Raw genomic sequence first — 18,760 nt, 5'->3', positions numbered from 1 at the left:
TATCGTGCTGTTGCACATTACAAAGGATCTCAATGATATGCATGGTGCTCCAGAGAAGCGACAAAATCTGTGTCAGGAGTGGGATTCGAACCCACGCCCTCATTCGAGGACCAGAAGGCTCTAGCTGCTACTGCAGCCAAGGTTGTTCCTTGAGTCTGGCGCCTTAGACCGCTCGGCCATCCTGACACTTGGTTATATCCTCCTCGTTTGTTCTATTAGAGTACTTGCAGTTGATGTAGTTGTCGCATCCACGTTGCCACAGTACACAGGCATGAGTTCTGCAACCAGAAGACGTTCGCCAGACGCAGCCGCACAAATATAGCGCAGAATGTACCACCAAAAGAGTTTCTCAAATCCATATAATCACAGCAATCAATACATTTTGTTCGAAACTAAGTCGTCTGTTACAGACATCAGAGATTAGACAGAATGCAGAGGTCTATGTGTCGAGTAATATCTCAAGTTTTGATCACGTTGCAATCTCCATAAAGTAATACTTTGAGTATTTGAATTTATTTCGAGTTCTCTGTATTTCATCAGCGACTATTATTGTACAGATGATGTACTGGTCAGCCTGCACTGTTTCCTCACACTGTCATCTCTAGACAAGAGTCGTTTTCATACGACAAGTGTCCCTTTTGACGTGTTTGTGGCTGTGGCGCGGAAGTAACCTCACGAGGGGAACGCCGCATTTACGACTAACACTCTCTGTTTGTAGCTCACACTACCGAAGAAACAGTTTGGTGCCGTAGGTGCGCTTGTGTTTAATGCAAATTTTTGATTTCACTTAGAAGAACACGGCCAGTATTGTGCTGTTGCACATTACAAAGGATCTCAATGATATGCATGGTGCTCCAGAGAAGCGACAAAATCTGTGTCAGGAGTGGGATTCGAACCCACGCCCTCATTCGACGACCAGAAGGCTCTAGCTGCTACTGCAGCCAAGGTTGTTCCTTGAGTCTGGCGCCTTAGACCGCTCGGCCGTCCTGACTCTTGATTAGATCCTCCTCGTTTGTTCTATTAGAGTACTTGCAGTTGATGTAGTTGTCGCATCCACGTTGCCACAGTACACAGGCATGAGTTCTGCAACCAGAAGACGTTCGCCAGACGCAGCCGCACAAATATAGCGCAGAATGTACCACCAAAAGAATTTCTCAAATCCATATAATCACAGCAATCAATACATTTTGTTCGAAACTAAGTCGCCTGTTACAGACATCAGAGATTAGACAGAATGCAGAGGTCTATGTGTCGAGTAATATCTCAAGTTTTGATCACGTTGCAATCTCCATAAAGTAATACTTTGAGTATTTGAATTTATTTCGAGTTCTCTGTATTTCATCAGCGACTATTATTGTACAGATGATGTACTGGTCAGCCTGCACTGTTTCCTCACACTGTCATCTCTAGACAAGAGTCGTTTTCATACGACAAGTGTCCCTTTTGACGTGTTTGTGGCTGTGACGCGGAAGTAACCTCACGAGGGGAACGCCGCATTTACGACTAACACTCTCTGTTTGTAGCTCACACTACCGAAGAAACAGTTTGGTGCCGTAGGTGCGCTTGTGTTTAATGCAAATTTTTGATTTCACTTAGAAGAACACGGCCAGTATCGTGCTGTTGCACATTACAAAGGATCTCAATGATATGCATGGTGCTCCAGAGAAGCGACAAAATCTGTGTCAGGAGTGGGATTCGAACCCACGCCCTCATTCGAGGACCAGAAGGCTCTAGCTGCTACTGCAGCCAAGGTTGTTCCTTGAGTCTGGCGCCTTAGACCGCTCGGCCATCCTGACACTTGTTTAGATCCTCCTCGTTTGTTCTATTAGAGTACTTGCAGTTGATGTAGTTGTCGCATCCACGTTGCCACAGTACACAGGCATGAGTTCTGCAACCAGAAGACGTTCGCCAGACGCAGCCGCACAAATATAGCGCAGAATGTACCACCAAAAGAGTTTCTCAAATCCATATAATCACAGCAATCAATACATTTTGTTCGAAACTAAGTCGTCTGTTACAGACATCAGAGATTAGACAGAATGCAGAGGTCTATGTGTCGAGTAATATCTCAAGTTTTGATCACGTTGCAATCTCCATAAAGTAATACTTTGAGTATTTGAATTTATTTCGAGTTCTCTGTATTTCATCAGCGACTATTATTGTACAGATGATGTACTGGTCAGCCTGCACTGTTTCCTCACACTGTCATCTCTAGACAAGAGTCGTTTTCATACGACAAGTGTCCCTTTTGACGTGTTTGTGGCTGTGGCGCGGAAGTAACCTCACGAGGGGAACGCCGCATTTACGACTAACACTCTCTGTTTGTAGCTCACACTACCGAAGAAACAGTTTGGTGCCGTAGGTGCGCTTGTGTTTAATGCAAATTTTTGATTTCACTTAGAAGAACACGGCCAGTATCGTGCTGTTGCACATTACAAAGGATCTCAATGATATGCATGGTGCTCCAGAGAAGCGACAAAATCTGTGTCAGGAGTGGGATTCGAACCCACGCCCTCATTCGAGGACCAGAAGGCTCTAGCTGCTACTGCAGCCAAGGTTGTTCCTTGAGTCTGGCGCCTTAGACCGCTCGTCCGTCCTGACACTTGATTAGATACTCCTCGTTTGTTCTATTAGAGTACTTGCAGTTGATGTAGTTGTCGCATCCACGTTGCCACAGTACACAGGCATGAGTTCTGCAACCAGAAGACGTTCGCCAGACGCAGCCGCACAAATATAGCGCAGAATGTACCACCAAAAGAGTTTCTCAAATCCATATAATCACAGCAATCAATACATTTTGTTCGAAACTAAGTCGTCTGTTACAGACATCAGAGATTAGACAGAATGCAGAGGTCCATGTGTCGAGTAATATCTCAAGTTTTGATCACGTTGCAATCTCCATAAAGTAATACTTTGAGTATTTGAATTTATTTCGAGTTCTCTGTATTTCATCAGCGACTATTATTGTACAGATGATGAACTGGTCAGCCTGCACTGTTTCCTCACACTGTCATCTCTAGACAAGAGTCGTTTTCATACGACAAGTGTCCCTTTTGACGTGTTTGTGGCTGTGGCGCGGAAGTAACCTCACGAGGGGAACGCCGCATTTACGACTAACACTCTCTGTTTGTAGCTCACACTACCGAAGAAACCGATTGGTGCCGTAGGTGCGCTTGTGTTTAATGCAAATTTTTGATTTCACTTAGAAGAACACGGCCAGTATCGTGCTGTTGCACATTACAAAGGATCTCAATGATATGCATGGTGCTCCAGAGAAGCGACAAAATCTGTGTCAGGAGTGGGATTCGAACCCACGCCCCCATTCGAGGACCAGAAGGCTCTAGCTGCTACTGCAGCCAAGGTTGCTCCTGAGTCTGGCGCCTTAGACCGCTCGGCCGTCCTGACACTTGATTAGATCCTCCTCGTTTGTTCTATTAGAGTACTTGCAGTTGATGTAGTTGTCGCATCCACGTTGCCACAGTACACAGGCATGAGTTCTGCAACCAGAAGACGTTCGCCAGACGCAGCCGCACAAATATAGCGCAGAATGTACCACCAAAAGAGTTTCTCAAATCCATATAATCACAGCAATCAATACATTTTGTTCGAAACTAAGTCGTCTGTTACAGACATCAGAGATTAGACAGAATGCAGAGGTCCATGTGTCGAGTAATATCTCAAGTTTTGATCACGTTGCAATCTCCATAAAGTAATACTTTGAGTATTTGAATTTATTTCGAGTTCTCTGTATTTCATCAGCGACTATTATTGTACAGATGATGAACTGGTCAGCCTGCACTGTTTCCTCACACTGTCATCTCTAGACAAGAGTCGTTTTCATACGACAAGTGTCCCTTTTGACGTGTTTGTGGCTGTGGCGCGGAAGTAACCTCACGAGGGGAACGCCGCATTTACGACTAACACTCTCTGTTTGTAGCTCACACTACCGAAGAAACAGTTTGGTGCCGTAGGTGCGCTTGTGTTTAATGCAAATTTTTGATTTCACTTAGAAGAACACGGCCAGTATCGTGCTGTTGCACATTACAAAGGATCTCAATGATATGCATGGTGCTCCAGAGAAGCGACAAAATCTGTGTCAGGAGTGGGATTCGAACCCACACCCTCATTCGAGGAGCAGAAGGCTCTAGCTGCTACTGCAGCCAAGGTTGTTCCTTGAGTCTGGCGCCTTAGACCGCTCGGCCATCCTCACACTTGATTAGATCCTCCTCGTTTGTTCTATTAGAGTACTTGCAGTTGATGTAGTTGTCGCATCCACGTTGCCACAGTACACAGGCATGAGTTCTGCAACCAGAAGACGTTCGCCAGACGCAGCCGCACAAATATAGCGCAGAATGTACCACCAAAAGAGTTTCTCAAATCCATATAATCACAGCAATCAATACATTTTGTTCGAAACTAAGTCGTCTGTTACAGACATCAGAGATTAGACAGAATGCAGAGGTCTATGTGTCGAGTAATATCTCAAGTTTTGATCACGTTGCAATCTCCATAAAGTAATACTTTGAGTATTTGAATTTATTTCGAGTTCTCTGTATTTCATCAGCGACTATTATTGTACAGATGATGTACTGGTCAGCCTGCACTGTTTCCTCACACTGTCATCTCTAGACAAGAGTCGTTTTCATACGACAAGTGTCCCTTTTGACGTGTTTGTGGCTGTGGCGTGGAAGTAACCTCACGAGGGGAACGCCGCATTTGCGACTAACACTCTCTGTTTGTAGCTCACACTACCGAAGAAACAGTTTGGTGCCGTAGGTGCGCTTGTGTTTAATGCAAATTTTTGATTTCACTTAGAAGAACACGGCCAGTATCGTGCTGTTGCACATTACATAGGATCTCAATGATATGCATGGTGCTCCAGAGAAGCGACAAAATCTGTGTCAGGAGTGGGATTCGAACCCACGCCCTCATTCGACGACCAGAAGGCTCTAGCTGCTACTGCAGCCAAGGTTGTTCCTTGAGTCTGGCGCCTTAGACCGCTCGGCCGTCCTGACTCTTGATTAGATCCTCCTCGTTTGTTCTATTAGAGTACTTGCAGTTGATGTAGTTGTCGCATCCACGTTGCCACAGTACACAGGCATGAGTTCTGCAACCAGAAGACGTTCGCCAGACGCAGCCGCACAAATATAGCGCAGAATGTACCACCAAAAGAGTTTCTCAAATCCATATAATCACAGCAATCAATACATTTTGTTCGAAACTAAGTCGTCTGTTACAGACATCAGAGATTAGACAGAATGCAGAGGTCTATGTGTCGAGTAATATCTCAAGTTTTGATCACGTTGCAATCTCCATAAAGTAATACTTTGAGTATTTGAATTTATTTCGAGTTCTCTGTATTTCATCAGCGACTATTATTGTACAGATGATGTACTGGTCAGCCTGCACTGTTTCCTCACACTGTCATCTCTAGACAAGAGTCGTTTTCATACGACAAGTGTCCCTTTTGACGTGTTTGTGGCTGTGGCGTGGAAGTAACCTCACGAGGGGAACGCCGCATTTACGACTAACACTCTCTGTTTGTAGCTCACACTACCGAAGAAACAGTTTGGTGCCGTAGGTGCGCTTGTGTTTAATGCAAATTTTTGATTTCACTTAGAAGAACACGGCCAGTATCGTGCTGTTGCACATTACAAAGGATCTCAATGATATGCATGGTGCTCCAGAGAAGCGACAAAATCTGTGTCAGGAGTGGGATTCGAACCCACGCCCTCATTCGAGGACCAGAAGGCTCTTGCTGCTACTGCAGCCAAGGTTGTTCCTTGAGTCTGGCGCCTTAGACCGCTCGGCCATCCTGACACTTGATTAGATCCTCCTCGTTTGTTCTATTAGAGTACTTGCAGTTGATGTAGTTGTCGCATCCACGTTGCCACAGTACACAGGCATGAGTTCTGCAACCAGAAGACGTTCGCCAGACGCAGCCGCACAAATATAGCGCAGAATGTACCACCAAAAGAGTTTCTCAAATCCATATAATCACAGCAATCAATACATTTTGTTCGAAACTAAGTCGTCTGTTACAGACATCAGAGATTAGACAGAATGCAGAGGTCTATGTGTCGAGTAATATCTCAAGTTTTGATCACGTTGCAATCTCCATAAAGTAATACTTTGAGTATTTGAATTTATTTCGAGTTCTCTGTATTTCATCAGCGACTATTATTGTACAGATGATGTACTGGTCAGCCTGCACTGTTTCCTCACACTGTCATCTCTAGACAAGAGTCGTTTTCATACGACAAGTGTCCCTTTTGACGTGTTTGTGGCTGTGGCGCGGAAGTAACCTCACGAGGGGAACGCCGCATTTACGACTAACACTCTCTGTTTGTAGCTCACACTACCGAAGAAACAGTTTGGTGCCGTAGGTGCGCTTGTGTTTAATGCAAATTTTTGATTTCACTTAGAAGAACACGGCCAGTATCGTGCTGTTGCACATTACAAAGGATCTCAATGATATGCATGGTGCTCCAGAGAAGCGACAAAATCTGTGTCAGGAGTGGGATTCGAACCCACGCCCTCATTCGAGGACCAGAAGGCTCTAGCTGCTACTGCAGCCAAGGTTGTTCCTTGAGTCTGGCGCCTTAGACCGCTCGGCCATCCTGACACTTGGTTAGATCCTCCTCGTTTGTTCTATTAGAGTACTTGCAGTTGATGTAGTTGTCGCATCCACGTTGCCACAGTACACAGGCATGAGTTCTGCAACCAGAAGACGTTCGCCAGACGCAGCCGCACAAATATAGCGCAGAATGTACCACCAAAAGAGTTTCTCAAATCCATATAATCACAGCAATCAATACATTTTGTTCGAAACTAAGTCGTCTGTTACAGACATCAGAGATTAGACAGAATGCAGAGGTCTATGTGTCGAGTAATATCTCAAGTTTTGATCACGTTGCAATCTCCATAAAGTAATACTTTGAGTATTTGAATTTATTTCGAGTTCTCTGTATTTCATCAGCGACTATTATTGTACAGATGATGTACTGGTCAGGCTGCACTGTTTCCTCACACTGTCATCTCTAGACAAGAGTCGTTTTCATACGACAAGTGTCCCTTTTGACGTGTTTGTGGCTGTGGCGTGGAAGTAACATCACGAGGGGAACGCCGCATTTACGACTAACACTCTCTGTTTGTAGCTCACACTACCGAAGAAACAGTTTGGTGCCGTAGGTGCGCTTGTGTTTAATGCAAATTTTTGATTTCACTTAGAAGAACACGGCCAGTATCGTGCTGTTGCACATTACAAAGGATCTCAATGATATGCATGGTGCTCCAGAGAAGCGACAAAATCTGTGTCAGGAGTGGGATTCGAACCCACGCCCTCATTCGAGGACCAGAAGGCTCTAGCTGCTACTGCAGCCAAGGTTGTTCCTTGAGTCTGGCGCCTTAGACCGATCGGCCGTCCTGACACTTGATTAGATACTCCTCGTTTGTTCTATTAGAGTACTTGCAGTTGATGTAGTTGTCGCATCCACGTTGCCACAGTACACAGGCATGAGTTCTGCAACCAGAAGACGTTCGCCAGACGCAGCCGCACAAATATAGCGCAGAATGTACCACCAAAAGAATTTCTCAAATCCATATAATCACAGCAATCAATACATTTTGTTCGAAACTAAGTCGTCTGTTACAGACATCAGAGATTAGACAGAATGCAGAGGTCTATGTGTCGAGTAATATCTCAAGTTTTGATCACGTTGCAATCTCCATAAAGTAATACTTTGAGTATTTGAATTTATTTCGAGTTCTCTGTATTTCATCAGCGACTATTATTGTACAGATGATGTACTGGTAGCCTGCACTGTTTCCTCACACTGTCATCTCTAGACAAGAGTCGTTTTCATACGACAAGTGTCCCTTTTGACGTGTTTGTGGCTGTGGCGCGGAAGTAACCTCACGAGGGGAACGCCGCATTTACGACTAACACTCTCTGTTTGTAGCTCAAACTACCGAAGAAACAGTTTGGTGCCGTAGGTGCGCTTGTGTTTAATGCAAATTTTTGATTTCACTTAGAAGAACACGGCCAGTATCGTGCTGTTGCACATTACAAAGGATCTCAATGATATGCATGGTGCTCCAGAGAAGCGACAAAATCTGTGTCAGGAGTGGGATTCGAACCCACGCCCTCATTCGAGGACCAGAAGGCTCTAGCTGCTACTGCAGCCAAGGTTGTTCCTTGAGTCTGGCGCCTTAGACCGCTCGGCCATCCTGACACTTGATTAGATCCTCCTCGTTTGTTCTATTAGAGTACTTGCAGTTGATGTAGTTGTCGCATCCACGTTGCCACAGTACACAGGCATGAGTTCTGCAACCAGAAGACGTTCGCCAGACGCAGCCGCACAAATATAGCGCAGAATGTACCACCAAAAGAGTTTCTCAAATCCATATAATCACAGCAATCAATACATTTTGTTCGAAACTAAGTCGTCTGTTACAGACATCAGAGATTAGACAGAATGCAGAGGTCCATGTGTCGAGTAATATCTCAAGTTTTGATCACGTTGCAATCTCCATAAAGTAATACTTTGAGTATTTGAATGTATTTCGAGTTCTCTGTATTTCATCAGCGACTATTATTGTACAGATGATGTACTGGTCAGCCTGCACTGTTTCCTCACACTGTCATCTCTAGACAAGAGTCGTTTTCATACGACAAGTGTCCCTTTTGACGTGTTTGTGGCTGTGGCGCGGAAGTAACCTCACGAGGGGAACGCCGCATTTACGACTAACACTCTCTATTTATAGCTCACACTACCGAAGAAACAGTTTGGTGCCGTAGGTGCGCTTGTGTTTAATGCAAATTTTTGATTTCACTTAGAAGAACACGGCCAGTATCGTGCTGTTGCACATCACAAAGGATCTCAATGATATGCATGGTGCTCCAGAGAAGCGACAAAATCTGTGTCAGGAGTGGGATTCGAACCCACACCCTCATTCGAGGACCAGAAGGCTCCAGCTGCTACTGCAGCCAAGATTGTTCCTTGACTCTGGAGCTTTAGACCGCTCGGCCATCCTAACACTTGATTAGATCCTCCTCGTTTGTTCTATTAGAGTACTTGCAGTTGATGTAGTTGTCGCATCCACGTTGCCACAGTACACAGGCATGAGTTCTGCAACCAGAAGACGTTCGCCAGACGCAGCCGCACAAATATAGCGCAGAATGTACCACCAAAAGAGTTTCTCAAATCCATATAATCACAGCAATGAATACATTTTGTTCGAAACTAAGTCGTCTGTTACAGACATCAGAGATTAGACAGAATGCAGAGGTCTATGTGTCGAGTAATATCTCAAGTTTTGATCACGTTGCAATCTCCATAAAGTAATACTTTGAGTATTTGAATTTATTTCGAGTTTTCTGTATTTCATCAGCGACTATTATTGTACAGATGATGTACTGGTCAGCCTGCACTGTTTCCTCACACTGTCATCTCTAGACAAGAGTCGTTTTCATACGACAAGTGTCCCTTTTGACGTGTTTGTGGCTGTGGCGCGGAAGTACCCTCACGAGGGGAACGCCGCATTTACGACTAACACTCTCTGTTTGTAGCTCACACTACCGAAGAAACAGTTTGGTGCCGTAGGTGCGCTTGTGTTTAATGCAAATTTTTGATTTCATTTAGAAGAACACGGCCAGTATCGTGCTGTTGCACATTACAAAGGATCTCAATGATATGCATGGTGCTCCAGAGAAGCGACAAAATCTGTGTCAGGAGTGGGATTCGAACCCACGCCCTCATTCGAGGACCAGAAGGCTCTAACTGCTACTGCAGCCAAGGTTGTTCCTTGAGTCTGGCGCCTTAGACCGCTCGGCCATCCTGACACTTGATTAGATCCTCCTCGTTTGTTCTATTAGAGTACTTGCAGTTGATGTAGTTGTCGCATCCACGTTGCCACAGTACACAGGCATGAGTTCTGCAACCAGAAGACGTTCGCCAGACGTAGTCGCACAAATATAGCGCAGAATGTACCACCAAAAGAGTTTCTCAAATCCATATAATCACAGCAATCAATACATTTTGTTCGAAACTAAGTCGTCTGTTACAGACATCAGAGATTAGACAGAATGCAGAGGTCTATGTGTCGAGTAATATCTCAAGTTTTGATCACGTTGCAATCTCCATAAAGTAATACTTTGAGTATTTGAATTTATTTCGAGTTCTCTGTATTTCATCAGCGACTATTATTGTACAGATGATGTACTGGTCAGCCTGCACTGTTTCCTCACACTGTCATCTCTAGACAAGAGTCGTTTTCATACGACAAGTGTCCCTTTTGACGTGTTTGTGGCTGTGGCGCGGAAGTAACCTCACGAGGGGAACGCCGCATTTACGACTAACACTCTCTGTTTGTAGCTCACACTACCGAAGAAACAGTTTGGTGCCGTAGGTGCGCTTGTGTTTAATGCAAATTTTTGATTTCACTTAGAAGAACACGGCCAGTATCGTGCTGTTGCACATCACAAAGGATCTCAATGATATGCATGGTGCTCCAGAGAAGCGACAAAATCTGTGTCAGGAGTGGGATTCGAACCCACACCCTCATTATGGACCAGAAGGCTCTAGCTGCTACTGCAGCCAAGGTTGTTCCTTGAGTCTGGCGCTTTAGACCGCTCGGCCATCCTGACACTTGATTAGATCCTCCTCGTTTGTTCTATTAGAGTACTTGCAGTTGATGTAGTTGTCGCATCCACGTTGCCACAGTACACAGGCATGAGTTCTGCAACCAGAAGACGTTCGCCAGACGCAGCCGCACAAATATAGCGCAGAATGTACCACCAAAAGAGTTTCTCAAATCCATATAATCACAGCAATCAATACATTTTGTTCGAAACTAAGTCGTCTGTTACAGGCATCAGAGATTAGACAGAATGCAGAGGTCTATGTGTCGAGTAATATCTCAAGTTTTGATCACGTTGCAATCTCCATAAAGTAATACTTTGAGTATTTGAATTTATTTCGAGTTCTCTGTATTTCATCAGCGACTATTATTGTACAGATGATGTACTGGTCAGCCTGCACTGTTTCCTCACACTGTCATCTCTAGACAAGAGTCGTTTTCATACGACAAGTGTCCCTTTTGACGTGTTTGTGGCTGTGGCGCGGAAGTAACCTCACGAGGGGAACGCCGCATTTACGACTAACACTCTCTGTTTGTAGCTCACACTACCGAAGAAACAGTTTGGTGCCGTAGGTGCGCTTGTGTTTAATGCAAATTTTTGATTTCACTTAGAAGAACACGGCCAGTATCGTGCTGTTGCACATTACAAAGGATCTCAATGATATGCATGGTGCTCCAGAGAAGCGACAAAATCTGTGTCAGGAGTGGGATTCGAACCCACGCCCTCATTCGAGGACCAGAAGGCTCTAGCTGCTACTGCAGCCAAGGTTGTTCCTTGAGTCTGGCGCCTTAGACCGCTCGGCCATCCTGACACTTGATTAGATCCTCCTCGTTTGTTCTATTAGAGTACTTGCAGTTGATGTAGTTGTCGCATGCACGTTGCCACAGTACACAGGCATGAGTTCTGCAACCAGAAGACGTTCGCCAGACGCAGCCGCACAAATATAGCGCAGAATGTACCACCAAAAGAGTTTCTCAAATCCATATAATCACAGCAATCAATACATTTTGTTCGAAACTAAGTCGTCTGTTACAGACATCAGAGATTAGACAGAATGCAGAGGTCTATGTGTCGAGTAATATCTCAAGTTTTGATCACGTTGCAATCTCCATAAAGTAATACTTCGAGTATTTGAATTTATTTCGAGTTCTCTGTATTTCATCAGCGACTATTATTGTACAGATGATGTACTGGTCAGCCTGCACTGTTTCCTCACACTGTCATCTCTAGACAAGAGTCGTTTTCATACGACAAGTGTCCCTTTTGACGTGTTTGTGGCTGTGGCGCGGAAGTAACCTCACGAGGGGAACGCCGCATTTACGACTAACACTCTCTGTTTGTAGCTCACACTACCGAAGAAACAGTTTGGTGCCGTAGGTGCGCTTGTGTTTAATGCAAATTTTTGATTTCACTTAGAAGAACACGGCCAGTATCGTGCTGTTGCACATTACAAAGGATCTCAATGATATGCATGGTGCTCCAGAGAAGCGACAAAATCTGTGTCAGGAGTGGGATTCGAACCCACGCCCTCATTCGAGGACCAGAAGGCTCTAGCTGCTACTGCAGCCAAGGTTGTTCCTTGAGTCTGGCGCCTTAGACCGCTCGGCCTTTCTGACACTTGATTGGATCCTCCTCGTTTGTTCTATTAGAGTACTTGCAGTTGATGTAGTTGTCGCATCCACGTTGCCACAGTACACAGGCATGAGTTCTGCAACCAGAAGTCGTTCGCCAGACGCAGCCGCACAAATATAGCGCAGAATGTACCACCAAAAGAGTTTCTCAAATCCATATAATCACAGCAATCAATACATTTTGATCGAAACTAAGTCGTCTGTTACAGACATCAGAGATTAGACAGAATGCAGAGGTCTATGTGTCGAGTAATATCTCAAGTTTTGATCACGTTGCAATCTCCATAAAGTAATACTTTGAGTATTTGAATTTATTTCGAGTTCTCTGTATTTCATCAGCGACTATTATTGTACAGATGATGTACTGGTCAGCCTGCACTGTTTCCTCACACTGTCATCTCTAGACAAGAGTCGTTTTCATACGACAAGTGTCCCTTTTGACGTGTTTGTGGCTGTGGCGCGGAAGTAACCTCACGAGGGGAACGCCGCATTTACGACTAACACTCTCTGTTTGTAGCTCACACTACCGAAGAAACAGTTTGGTGCCGTAGGTGCGCTTGTGTTTAATGCAAATTTTTGATTTCACTTAGAAGAACACGGCCAGTATCGTGCTGTTGCACATTACAAAGGATCTCAATGATATGCATGGTGCTCCAGAGAAGCGACAAAATCTGTGTCAGGAGTGGGATTCGAACCCACGCCCTCATTCGAGGACCAGAAGGCTCTAGCTGCTACTGCAGCCGAGGTTGTTCCTTGAGTCTGGCGCCTTAGACCGCTCGGCCATCCTGACACTTGATTAGATCCTCCTCGTTTGTTCTATTAGAGTACTTGCAGTTGATGTAGTTGTCGCATCCACGTTGCCACAGTACACAGGCATGAGTTCTGCAACCAGAAGACGTTCGCCAGACGCAGCCGCACAAATATAGCGCAGAATGTACCACCAAAAGAGTTTCTCAAATCCATATAATCACAGCAATCAATACATTTTGTTCGAAACTAAGTCGTCTGTTACAGACATCAGAGATTAGACAGAATGCAGAGGTCTATGTGTCGAGTAATATCTCAAGTTTTGATCACGTTGCAATCTCCATAAAGTAATACTTTGAGTATTTGAATTTATTTCGAGTTCTCTGTATTTCATCAGCGACTATTATTGTACAGATGATGTACTGGTCAGCCTGCACTGTTTCCTCACACTGTCATCTCTAGACAAGAGTCGTTTTCATACGACAAGTGTCCCTTTTGACGTGTTTGTGGCTGTGGCGCGGAAGTAACCTCACGAGGGGAACGCCGCATTTACGACTAACACTCTCTGTTTGTAGCTCACACTACCGAAGAAACAGTTTGGTGCCGTAGGTGCGCTTGTGTTTAATGCAAATTTTTGATTTCACTTAGAAGAACACGGCCAGTATCGTGCTGTTGCACATTACAAAGGATCTCAATGATATGCATGGTGCTCCAGAGAAGCGACAAAATCTGTGTCAGGAGTGGGATTCGAACCCACGCCCTCATTCGAGGACCAGAAGGCTCTAGCTGCTACTGCAGCCAAGGTTGTTCCTTGAGTCTGGCGCCTTAGACCGCTCGGCCTTTCTGACACTTGATTAGATCCTCCTCGTTTGTTCTATTAGAGTACTTGCAGTTGATGTAGTTGTCGCATCCACGTTGCCACAGTACACAGGCATGAGTTCTGACACCAGAAGACGTTCGCCAGACGCAGCCGCACAAATATAGCGCAGAATGTACCACCAAAAGAGTTTCTCAAATCCATATAATCACAGCAATCAATACATTTTGTTCGAAACTAAAACGTCTGTTACAGACATCAGAGATTAGACAGAATGCAGAGGTCTATGTGTCGAATAATATCTCAAGTTTTGATCACGTTGCAATCTCCATAAAGTAATACTTTGATTATTTGTATTTATTTCGAGTTCTCTGTATTTCATCAGCGACTATTATTGTACAGATGATGTACTGGTCAGCCTGCCCTGTTTCCTCACACTGTCATCTCTAGACAAGAGTCGTTTTCATACGACAAGTGTCCCTTTTGACGTGTTTGTGGCTGTGGCGCGGAAGTAACCTCACGAGGGGAACGCCGCATTTACGACTAACACTCTCTGTTTGTAGCTCACACTACCGAAGAAACAGTTTGGTGCCGTAGGTGCGCTTGTGTTTAATGCAAATTTTTGATTTCACTTAGAAGAACACGGCCAGTATCGTGCTGTTGCACATTACAAAGGATCTCAATGATATGCATGGTGCTCCAGAGAAGCGACAAAATCTGTGTCAGGAGTGAGATTCGAACCCACGCCCTCATTCGAGGACCAGAAGGCTCTAGCTGCTACTGCAGCCAAGGTTGTTCCTTGAGTCTGGCGCCTTAGACCGCTCGGCCATCCTCACACTTGATTAGATCCTCCTCGTTTGTTCTATTAGAGTACTTGCAGTTGATGTAGTTGTCGCATCCACGTTGCCACTGTACACAGGCATGAGTTCTGCAACCAGAAGACGTTCGCCAGACGCAGCCGCACAAATATAGCGCAGAATGTACCACCAAAAGAGTTTCTCAAATCCATATAATCACAGCAATCAATACATTTTGTTCGAAACTAAGTCGTCTGTTACAGACATCAGAGATTAGACAGAATGCAGAGGTCTATGTGTCGAGTAATATCTCAAGTTTTGATCACGTTGCAATCTCCATAAAGTAATACTTTGAGTATTTGAATTTATTTCGAGTTCTCTGTATTTCATCAGCGACTATTATTGTACAGATGATGTACTGGTCAGCCTGCACTGTTTCCTCACACTGTCATCTCTAGACAAGAGTCGTTTTCATACGACAAGTGTCCCTTTTGACGTGTTTGTGGCTGTGGCGCGGAAGTAACCTCACGAGGGGAACGCCGCATTTACGACTAACACTCTCTGTTTGTAGCTCACACTACCGAAGAAACAGTTTGGTGCCGTAGGTGCGCTTGTGTTTAATGCAAATTTTTGATTTCACTTAGAAGAGCCCGGCCAGTATCGTGCTGTTGCACATTACAAAGGATCTCAATGATATGCATGGTGCTCCAGAGAAGCGACAAAATCTGTGTCAGGAGTGGGATTCGAACCCACGCCCTCATTCGAGGACCAGAAGGCTCTAGCTGCTACTGCAGCCAAGGTTGTTCCTTGAGTCTGGCGCCTTAGACCGCTCGGCCATCCTGACACTTGATTAGATCCTCCTCGTTTGTTCTATTAGAGTACTTGCAGTTGATGTAGTTGTCGCATCCACGTTGCCACAGTACACAGGCATGAGTTCTGCAACCAGAAGACGTTCGCCAGACGCAGCCGCACAAATATAGCACAGAATGTACCACCAAAAGAGTTTCTCAAATCCATATAATCACAGCAATCAATACATTTTGTTCGAAACTAAGTCGTCTGTTACAGACATCAGAGATTAGACAGAATGCAGAGGTCTATGTGTCGAGTAATATCTCAAGTTTTGATCACGTTGCAATCTCCATAAAGTAATACTTTGAGTATTTGAATTTATTTCGAGTTCTCTGTATTTCATCAGCGACTATTATTGTACAGATGATGTACTGGTCAGCCTGCACAGTTTCCTGACACTGTCATCTCTAGACAAGAGTCGTTTTCATACGACAAGTGTCCCTTTTGACGTGTTTGTGGCTGTGGCGCGGAAGTAACCTCACGAGGGGAACGCCGCATTTACGACTAACACTCTCTGTTTGTAGCTCACACTACCGAAGAAACAGTTTGGTGCCGTAGGTGCGCTTGTGTTTAATGCAAATTTTTGATTTCACTTAGAAGAACACGGCCAGTATCGTGCTGTTGCACATTACAAAGGATCTCAATGATATGCATGGTGCTCCAGAGAAGCGACAAAATCTGTGTCAGGAGTGGGATTCGAACCCACGCCCTCATTCGAGGACCAGAAGGCTCTAGCTGCTACTGCAGGCAAGGTTGTTCCTTGAGTCTGGCGCCTTAGACCGCTCGGCCATCCTGACACTTGATTGGATCCTCATCGTTTGTTCTATTAGAGTACTTGCAGTTGATGTAGTTGTCGCATCCACGTTGCCACAGTACACAGGCATGAGTTCTGCAACCAGAAGACGTTCGCCAGACGCAGCCGCACAAATATAGCACAGAATGTACCACCAAAAGAGTTTCTCAAATCCGTATAATCACAGCAATCAATACATTTTGTTCGAAACGAAGTCGTCTGTTACAGACATCAGAGATTAGACAGAATGCAGAGGTCTATGTGTCGAGTAATACCTCAAGTTTTGATCACGTTGCAATCTCCATAAAGTAATACTTTGAGTATTTGAATTTATTTCGAGTTCTCTGTATTTCATCAGCGACTATTATTGTACAGATGATGTACTGGTCAGCCTGCACTGTTTCCTCACACTGTCATCTCTAGACAAAAGTCGTTTTCATACGACAAGTGTCCCTTTTGACGTGTTTGTGGCTGTGGCGCGGAAGTAACCTCACGAGGGGAACGCCGCATTTACGACTAACACTTTCTGTTTGTAGCTCACACTACCGAAGAAATAGTTTGGTGCCGTAGGTGCGCTTGTGTTTAATGCAAATTTTTGATTTCACTTAGAAGAACACGGCCAGTATCGTGCTGTTGCACATTACAAAGGATCTCAATGATATGCATGGTGCTCCAGAGAAGCGACAAAATCTGTGTCAGGAGTGGGATTCGAACCCACGCCCTCATTCGAGGACCAGAAGGCTCTAGCTGCTACTGCAGCCGAGGTTGTTCCTTGAGTCTGGCGCTTTAGACCGCTCGGCCATCCTGACACTTAATTAGATCCTCCTCGTTTGTTCTATTAGAGTACTTGCAGTTGATGTAGTTGTCGTATCCACGTTGCCACAGTACACAGGCATGAGTTCTGCAACCAGAAGACGTTCGCCAGGCGCAGCCGCACAAATATAGCGCAGAATGTACCACCAAAAGAGTTTCTCAAATCCATATAATCACAGCAATCAATACATTTTGTTCGAAACTAAGTCGTCTGTTACAGACATCAGAGATTAGACAGAATGCAGAGGTCTATGTGTCGAGTAATATCTCAAGTTTTGATCACGTTGCAGTCTCCATAAAGTAATACTTTGAGTATTTGAATTTATTTCGAGTTCTCTGTATTTCATCAGCGACTATTATTGTACAGATGATGTACTGGTCAGCCTGCACTGTTTCCTCACACTGTCATCTCTAGACAAGAGTCGTTTTCATACGACAAGTGTCCCTTTTGACGTGTTTGTGGCTGTGGCGCGGAAGTAACCTCACGAGGGGAACGCCGCATTTACGACTAACACTCTCTGTTTGTAGCTCACACTACCGAAGAAACAGTTTGGTGCCGTAGGTGCGCTTGTGTTTAATGCAAATTTTTGATTTCACTTAGAAGAACACGGCCAGTATCGTGCTGTTGCACATTACAAAGGATCTCAATGATATGCATGGTGCTCCAGAGAAGCGACAAAATCTGTGTCAGGAGTGGGATTCGAACCCACGCCCTCATTCGAGGACCAGAAGGCTCTAGCTGCTACTGCAGCCAAGGTTGTTCCTTGAGTCTGGCGCCTTAGACCGCTCGGCCATCCTGACACTTGATTAGATCCTCCTCGTTTGTTCTATTAGAGTACTTGCAGTTGATGTAGTTGTCGCATCCACGTTGCCACAGTACACAGGCATGAGTTCTGCAACCAGAAGACGTTCGCCAGACGCAGCCGCACAAATATAGCACAGAATGTACCACCAAAAGAGTTTCTCAAATCCATATAATCACAGCAATCAATACATTTTGTTCGAAACTAAGTCGTCTGTTACAGACATCAGAGATTAGACAGAATGCAGAGGTCTATGTGTCGAGTAATATCTCAAGTTTTGATCACGTTGCAATCTCCATAAAGTAATACTTTGAGTATTTGAATTTATTTCGAGTTCTCTGTATTTCATCAGCGACTATTATTGTACAGATGATGTACTGGTCAGCCTGCACTGTTTCCTCACACTGTCATCTCTAGACAAGAGTCGTTTTCATACGACAAGTGTCCCTTTTGACGTGTTTGTGGCTGTGGCGCGGAAGTAACCTCACGAGGGGAACGCCGCATTTACGACTAACACTCTCTGTTTGTAGCTCACACTACCGAAGAAACAGTTTGGTGCCGTAGGTGCGCTTGTGTTTAATGCAAATTTTTGATTTCACTTAGAAGAACACGGCCAGTATCGTGCTGTTGCACATTACAAAGGATCTCAATGATATGCATGGTGCTCCAGAGAAGCGACAAAATCTGTATCAGGAGTAGGATTCGAACCCACACCCTCATTGGAGGACCAGAAGGCTCTAGCTGCTACTGCAGCCAAGGTTGTTCCTTGAGTCTGGCGCCTTAGACCGCTCGGCCATCCTGACACTTGATTAGATCCTCCTCGTTTGTTCTATTAGAGTACTTGCAGTTGATGTAGTTGTCGCAT

The 18,760-nt window shown here is 44.8% G+C and overlaps 21 non-coding genes across 21 annotated transcripts; all 21 read right to left on the bottom strand.

Moving 5' to 3' along the window:
• Positions 1 to 70: 70 nt before the first annotated feature.
• On the bottom strand, positions 71 to 186 carry Trnal-caa (transfer RNA leucine (anticodon CAA)). Its single transcript has 2 exons — positions 149 to 186; positions 71 to 116 (listed from the first exon to the last, which is right to left on the bottom strand). It is a non-coding gene; the product is annotated as a tRNA-Leu (tRNA).
• A 689-nt stretch (positions 187 to 875) lies between these two features.
• On the bottom strand, positions 876 to 991 carry Trnal-caa (transfer RNA leucine (anticodon CAA)). The gene is made up of 2 exons: positions 954 to 991; positions 876 to 921 (listed from the first exon to the last, which is right to left on the bottom strand). It is a non-coding gene; the product is annotated as a tRNA-Leu (tRNA).
• A 689-nt stretch (positions 992 to 1,680) lies between these two features.
• Positions 1,681 to 1,796, bottom strand: Trnal-caa (transfer RNA leucine (anticodon CAA)). Its single transcript has 2 exons — positions 1,759 to 1,796; positions 1,681 to 1,726 (listed from the first exon to the last, which is right to left on the bottom strand). It is a non-coding gene; the product is annotated as a tRNA-Leu (tRNA).
• A 1,494-nt stretch (positions 1,797 to 3,290) lies between these two features.
• Positions 3,291 to 3,405, bottom strand: Trnal-cag (transfer RNA leucine (anticodon CAG)). Its single transcript has 2 exons — positions 3,368 to 3,405; positions 3,291 to 3,336 (listed from the first exon to the last, which is right to left on the bottom strand). It is a non-coding gene; the product is annotated as a tRNA-Leu (tRNA).
• A 1,494-nt stretch (positions 3,406 to 4,899) lies between these two features.
• Positions 4,900 to 5,015, bottom strand: Trnal-caa (transfer RNA leucine (anticodon CAA)). Its single transcript has 2 exons — positions 4,978 to 5,015; positions 4,900 to 4,945 (listed from the first exon to the last, which is right to left on the bottom strand). It is a non-coding gene; the product is annotated as a tRNA-Leu (tRNA).
• Positions 5,016 to 5,704: 689 nt separating this feature from the next.
• Positions 5,705 to 5,820, bottom strand: Trnal-caa (transfer RNA leucine (anticodon CAA)). Its single transcript has 2 exons — positions 5,783 to 5,820; positions 5,705 to 5,750 (listed from the first exon to the last, which is right to left on the bottom strand). It is a non-coding gene; the product is annotated as a tRNA-Leu (tRNA).
• Positions 5,821 to 6,509: 689 nt separating this feature from the next.
• On the bottom strand, positions 6,510 to 6,625 carry Trnal-caa (transfer RNA leucine (anticodon CAA)). The gene is made up of 2 exons: positions 6,588 to 6,625; positions 6,510 to 6,555 (listed from the first exon to the last, which is right to left on the bottom strand). It is a non-coding gene; the product is annotated as a tRNA-Leu (tRNA).
• A 689-nt stretch (positions 6,626 to 7,314) lies between these two features.
• Trnal-caa (transfer RNA leucine (anticodon CAA)) lies at positions 7,315 to 7,430 on the bottom strand. Its single transcript has 2 exons — positions 7,393 to 7,430; positions 7,315 to 7,360 (listed from the first exon to the last, which is right to left on the bottom strand). It is a non-coding gene; the product is annotated as a tRNA-Leu (tRNA).
• A 688-nt stretch (positions 7,431 to 8,118) lies between these two features.
• Positions 8,119 to 8,234, bottom strand: Trnal-caa (transfer RNA leucine (anticodon CAA)). Its single transcript has 2 exons — positions 8,197 to 8,234; positions 8,119 to 8,164 (listed from the first exon to the last, which is right to left on the bottom strand). It is a non-coding gene; the product is annotated as a tRNA-Leu (tRNA).
• Positions 8,235 to 9,728: 1,494 nt separating this feature from the next.
• Trnal-caa (transfer RNA leucine (anticodon CAA)) lies at positions 9,729 to 9,844 on the bottom strand. The gene is made up of 2 exons: positions 9,807 to 9,844; positions 9,729 to 9,774 (listed from the first exon to the last, which is right to left on the bottom strand). It is a non-coding gene; the product is annotated as a tRNA-Leu (tRNA).
• A 689-nt stretch (positions 9,845 to 10,533) lies between these two features.
• Trnal-caa (transfer RNA leucine (anticodon CAA)) lies at positions 10,534 to 10,648 on the bottom strand. Its single transcript has 2 exons — positions 10,611 to 10,648; positions 10,534 to 10,578 (listed from the first exon to the last, which is right to left on the bottom strand). It is a non-coding gene; the product is annotated as a tRNA-Leu (tRNA).
• A 689-nt stretch (positions 10,649 to 11,337) lies between these two features.
• Positions 11,338 to 11,453, bottom strand: Trnal-caa (transfer RNA leucine (anticodon CAA)). The gene is made up of 2 exons: positions 11,416 to 11,453; positions 11,338 to 11,383 (listed from the first exon to the last, which is right to left on the bottom strand). It is a non-coding gene; the product is annotated as a tRNA-Leu (tRNA).
• A 689-nt stretch (positions 11,454 to 12,142) lies between these two features.
• Trnal-caa (transfer RNA leucine (anticodon CAA)) lies at positions 12,143 to 12,258 on the bottom strand. Its single transcript has 2 exons — positions 12,221 to 12,258; positions 12,143 to 12,188 (listed from the first exon to the last, which is right to left on the bottom strand). It is a non-coding gene; the product is annotated as a tRNA-Leu (tRNA).
• Positions 12,259 to 12,947: 689 nt separating this feature from the next.
• Positions 12,948 to 13,063, bottom strand: Trnal-caa (transfer RNA leucine (anticodon CAA)). Its single transcript has 2 exons — positions 13,026 to 13,063; positions 12,948 to 12,993 (listed from the first exon to the last, which is right to left on the bottom strand). It is a non-coding gene; the product is annotated as a tRNA-Leu (tRNA).
• A 689-nt stretch (positions 13,064 to 13,752) lies between these two features.
• Positions 13,753 to 13,868, bottom strand: Trnal-caa (transfer RNA leucine (anticodon CAA)). The gene is made up of 2 exons: positions 13,831 to 13,868; positions 13,753 to 13,798 (listed from the first exon to the last, which is right to left on the bottom strand). It is a non-coding gene; the product is annotated as a tRNA-Leu (tRNA).
• A 689-nt stretch (positions 13,869 to 14,557) lies between these two features.
• Positions 14,558 to 14,673, bottom strand: Trnal-caa (transfer RNA leucine (anticodon CAA)). The gene is made up of 2 exons: positions 14,636 to 14,673; positions 14,558 to 14,603 (listed from the first exon to the last, which is right to left on the bottom strand). It is a non-coding gene; the product is annotated as a tRNA-Leu (tRNA).
• Positions 14,674 to 15,362: 689 nt separating this feature from the next.
• Positions 15,363 to 15,478, bottom strand: Trnal-caa (transfer RNA leucine (anticodon CAA)). Its single transcript has 2 exons — positions 15,441 to 15,478; positions 15,363 to 15,408 (listed from the first exon to the last, which is right to left on the bottom strand). It is a non-coding gene; the product is annotated as a tRNA-Leu (tRNA).
• A 689-nt stretch (positions 15,479 to 16,167) lies between these two features.
• Trnal-caa (transfer RNA leucine (anticodon CAA)) lies at positions 16,168 to 16,283 on the bottom strand. Its single transcript has 2 exons — positions 16,246 to 16,283; positions 16,168 to 16,213 (listed from the first exon to the last, which is right to left on the bottom strand). It is a non-coding gene; the product is annotated as a tRNA-Leu (tRNA).
• Positions 16,284 to 16,972: 689 nt separating this feature from the next.
• Positions 16,973 to 17,088, bottom strand: Trnal-caa (transfer RNA leucine (anticodon CAA)). Its single transcript has 2 exons — positions 17,051 to 17,088; positions 16,973 to 17,018 (listed from the first exon to the last, which is right to left on the bottom strand). It is a non-coding gene; the product is annotated as a tRNA-Leu (tRNA).
• A 689-nt stretch (positions 17,089 to 17,777) lies between these two features.
• Trnal-caa (transfer RNA leucine (anticodon CAA)) lies at positions 17,778 to 17,893 on the bottom strand. The gene is made up of 2 exons: positions 17,856 to 17,893; positions 17,778 to 17,823 (listed from the first exon to the last, which is right to left on the bottom strand). It is a non-coding gene; the product is annotated as a tRNA-Leu (tRNA).
• Positions 17,894 to 18,582: 689 nt separating this feature from the next.
• Positions 18,583 to 18,698, bottom strand: Trnal-caa (transfer RNA leucine (anticodon CAA)). The gene is made up of 2 exons: positions 18,661 to 18,698; positions 18,583 to 18,628 (listed from the first exon to the last, which is right to left on the bottom strand). It is a non-coding gene; the product is annotated as a tRNA-Leu (tRNA).
• Positions 18,699 to 18,760: the final 62 nt, after the last annotated feature.

Source organism: Schistocerca gregaria, chromosome 2, assembly GCF_023897955.1.
Source record: "Schistocerca gregaria isolate iqSchGreg1 chromosome 2, iqSchGreg1.2, whole genome shotgun sequence".
NCBI classification, from domain to species: Eukaryota; Metazoa; Arthropoda; class Insecta; order Orthoptera; family Acrididae; genus Schistocerca; species Schistocerca gregaria.
Note: the sequence above shows the minus strand (reverse complement) of the source record. Positions and strands in the feature narration are given on the sequence as shown.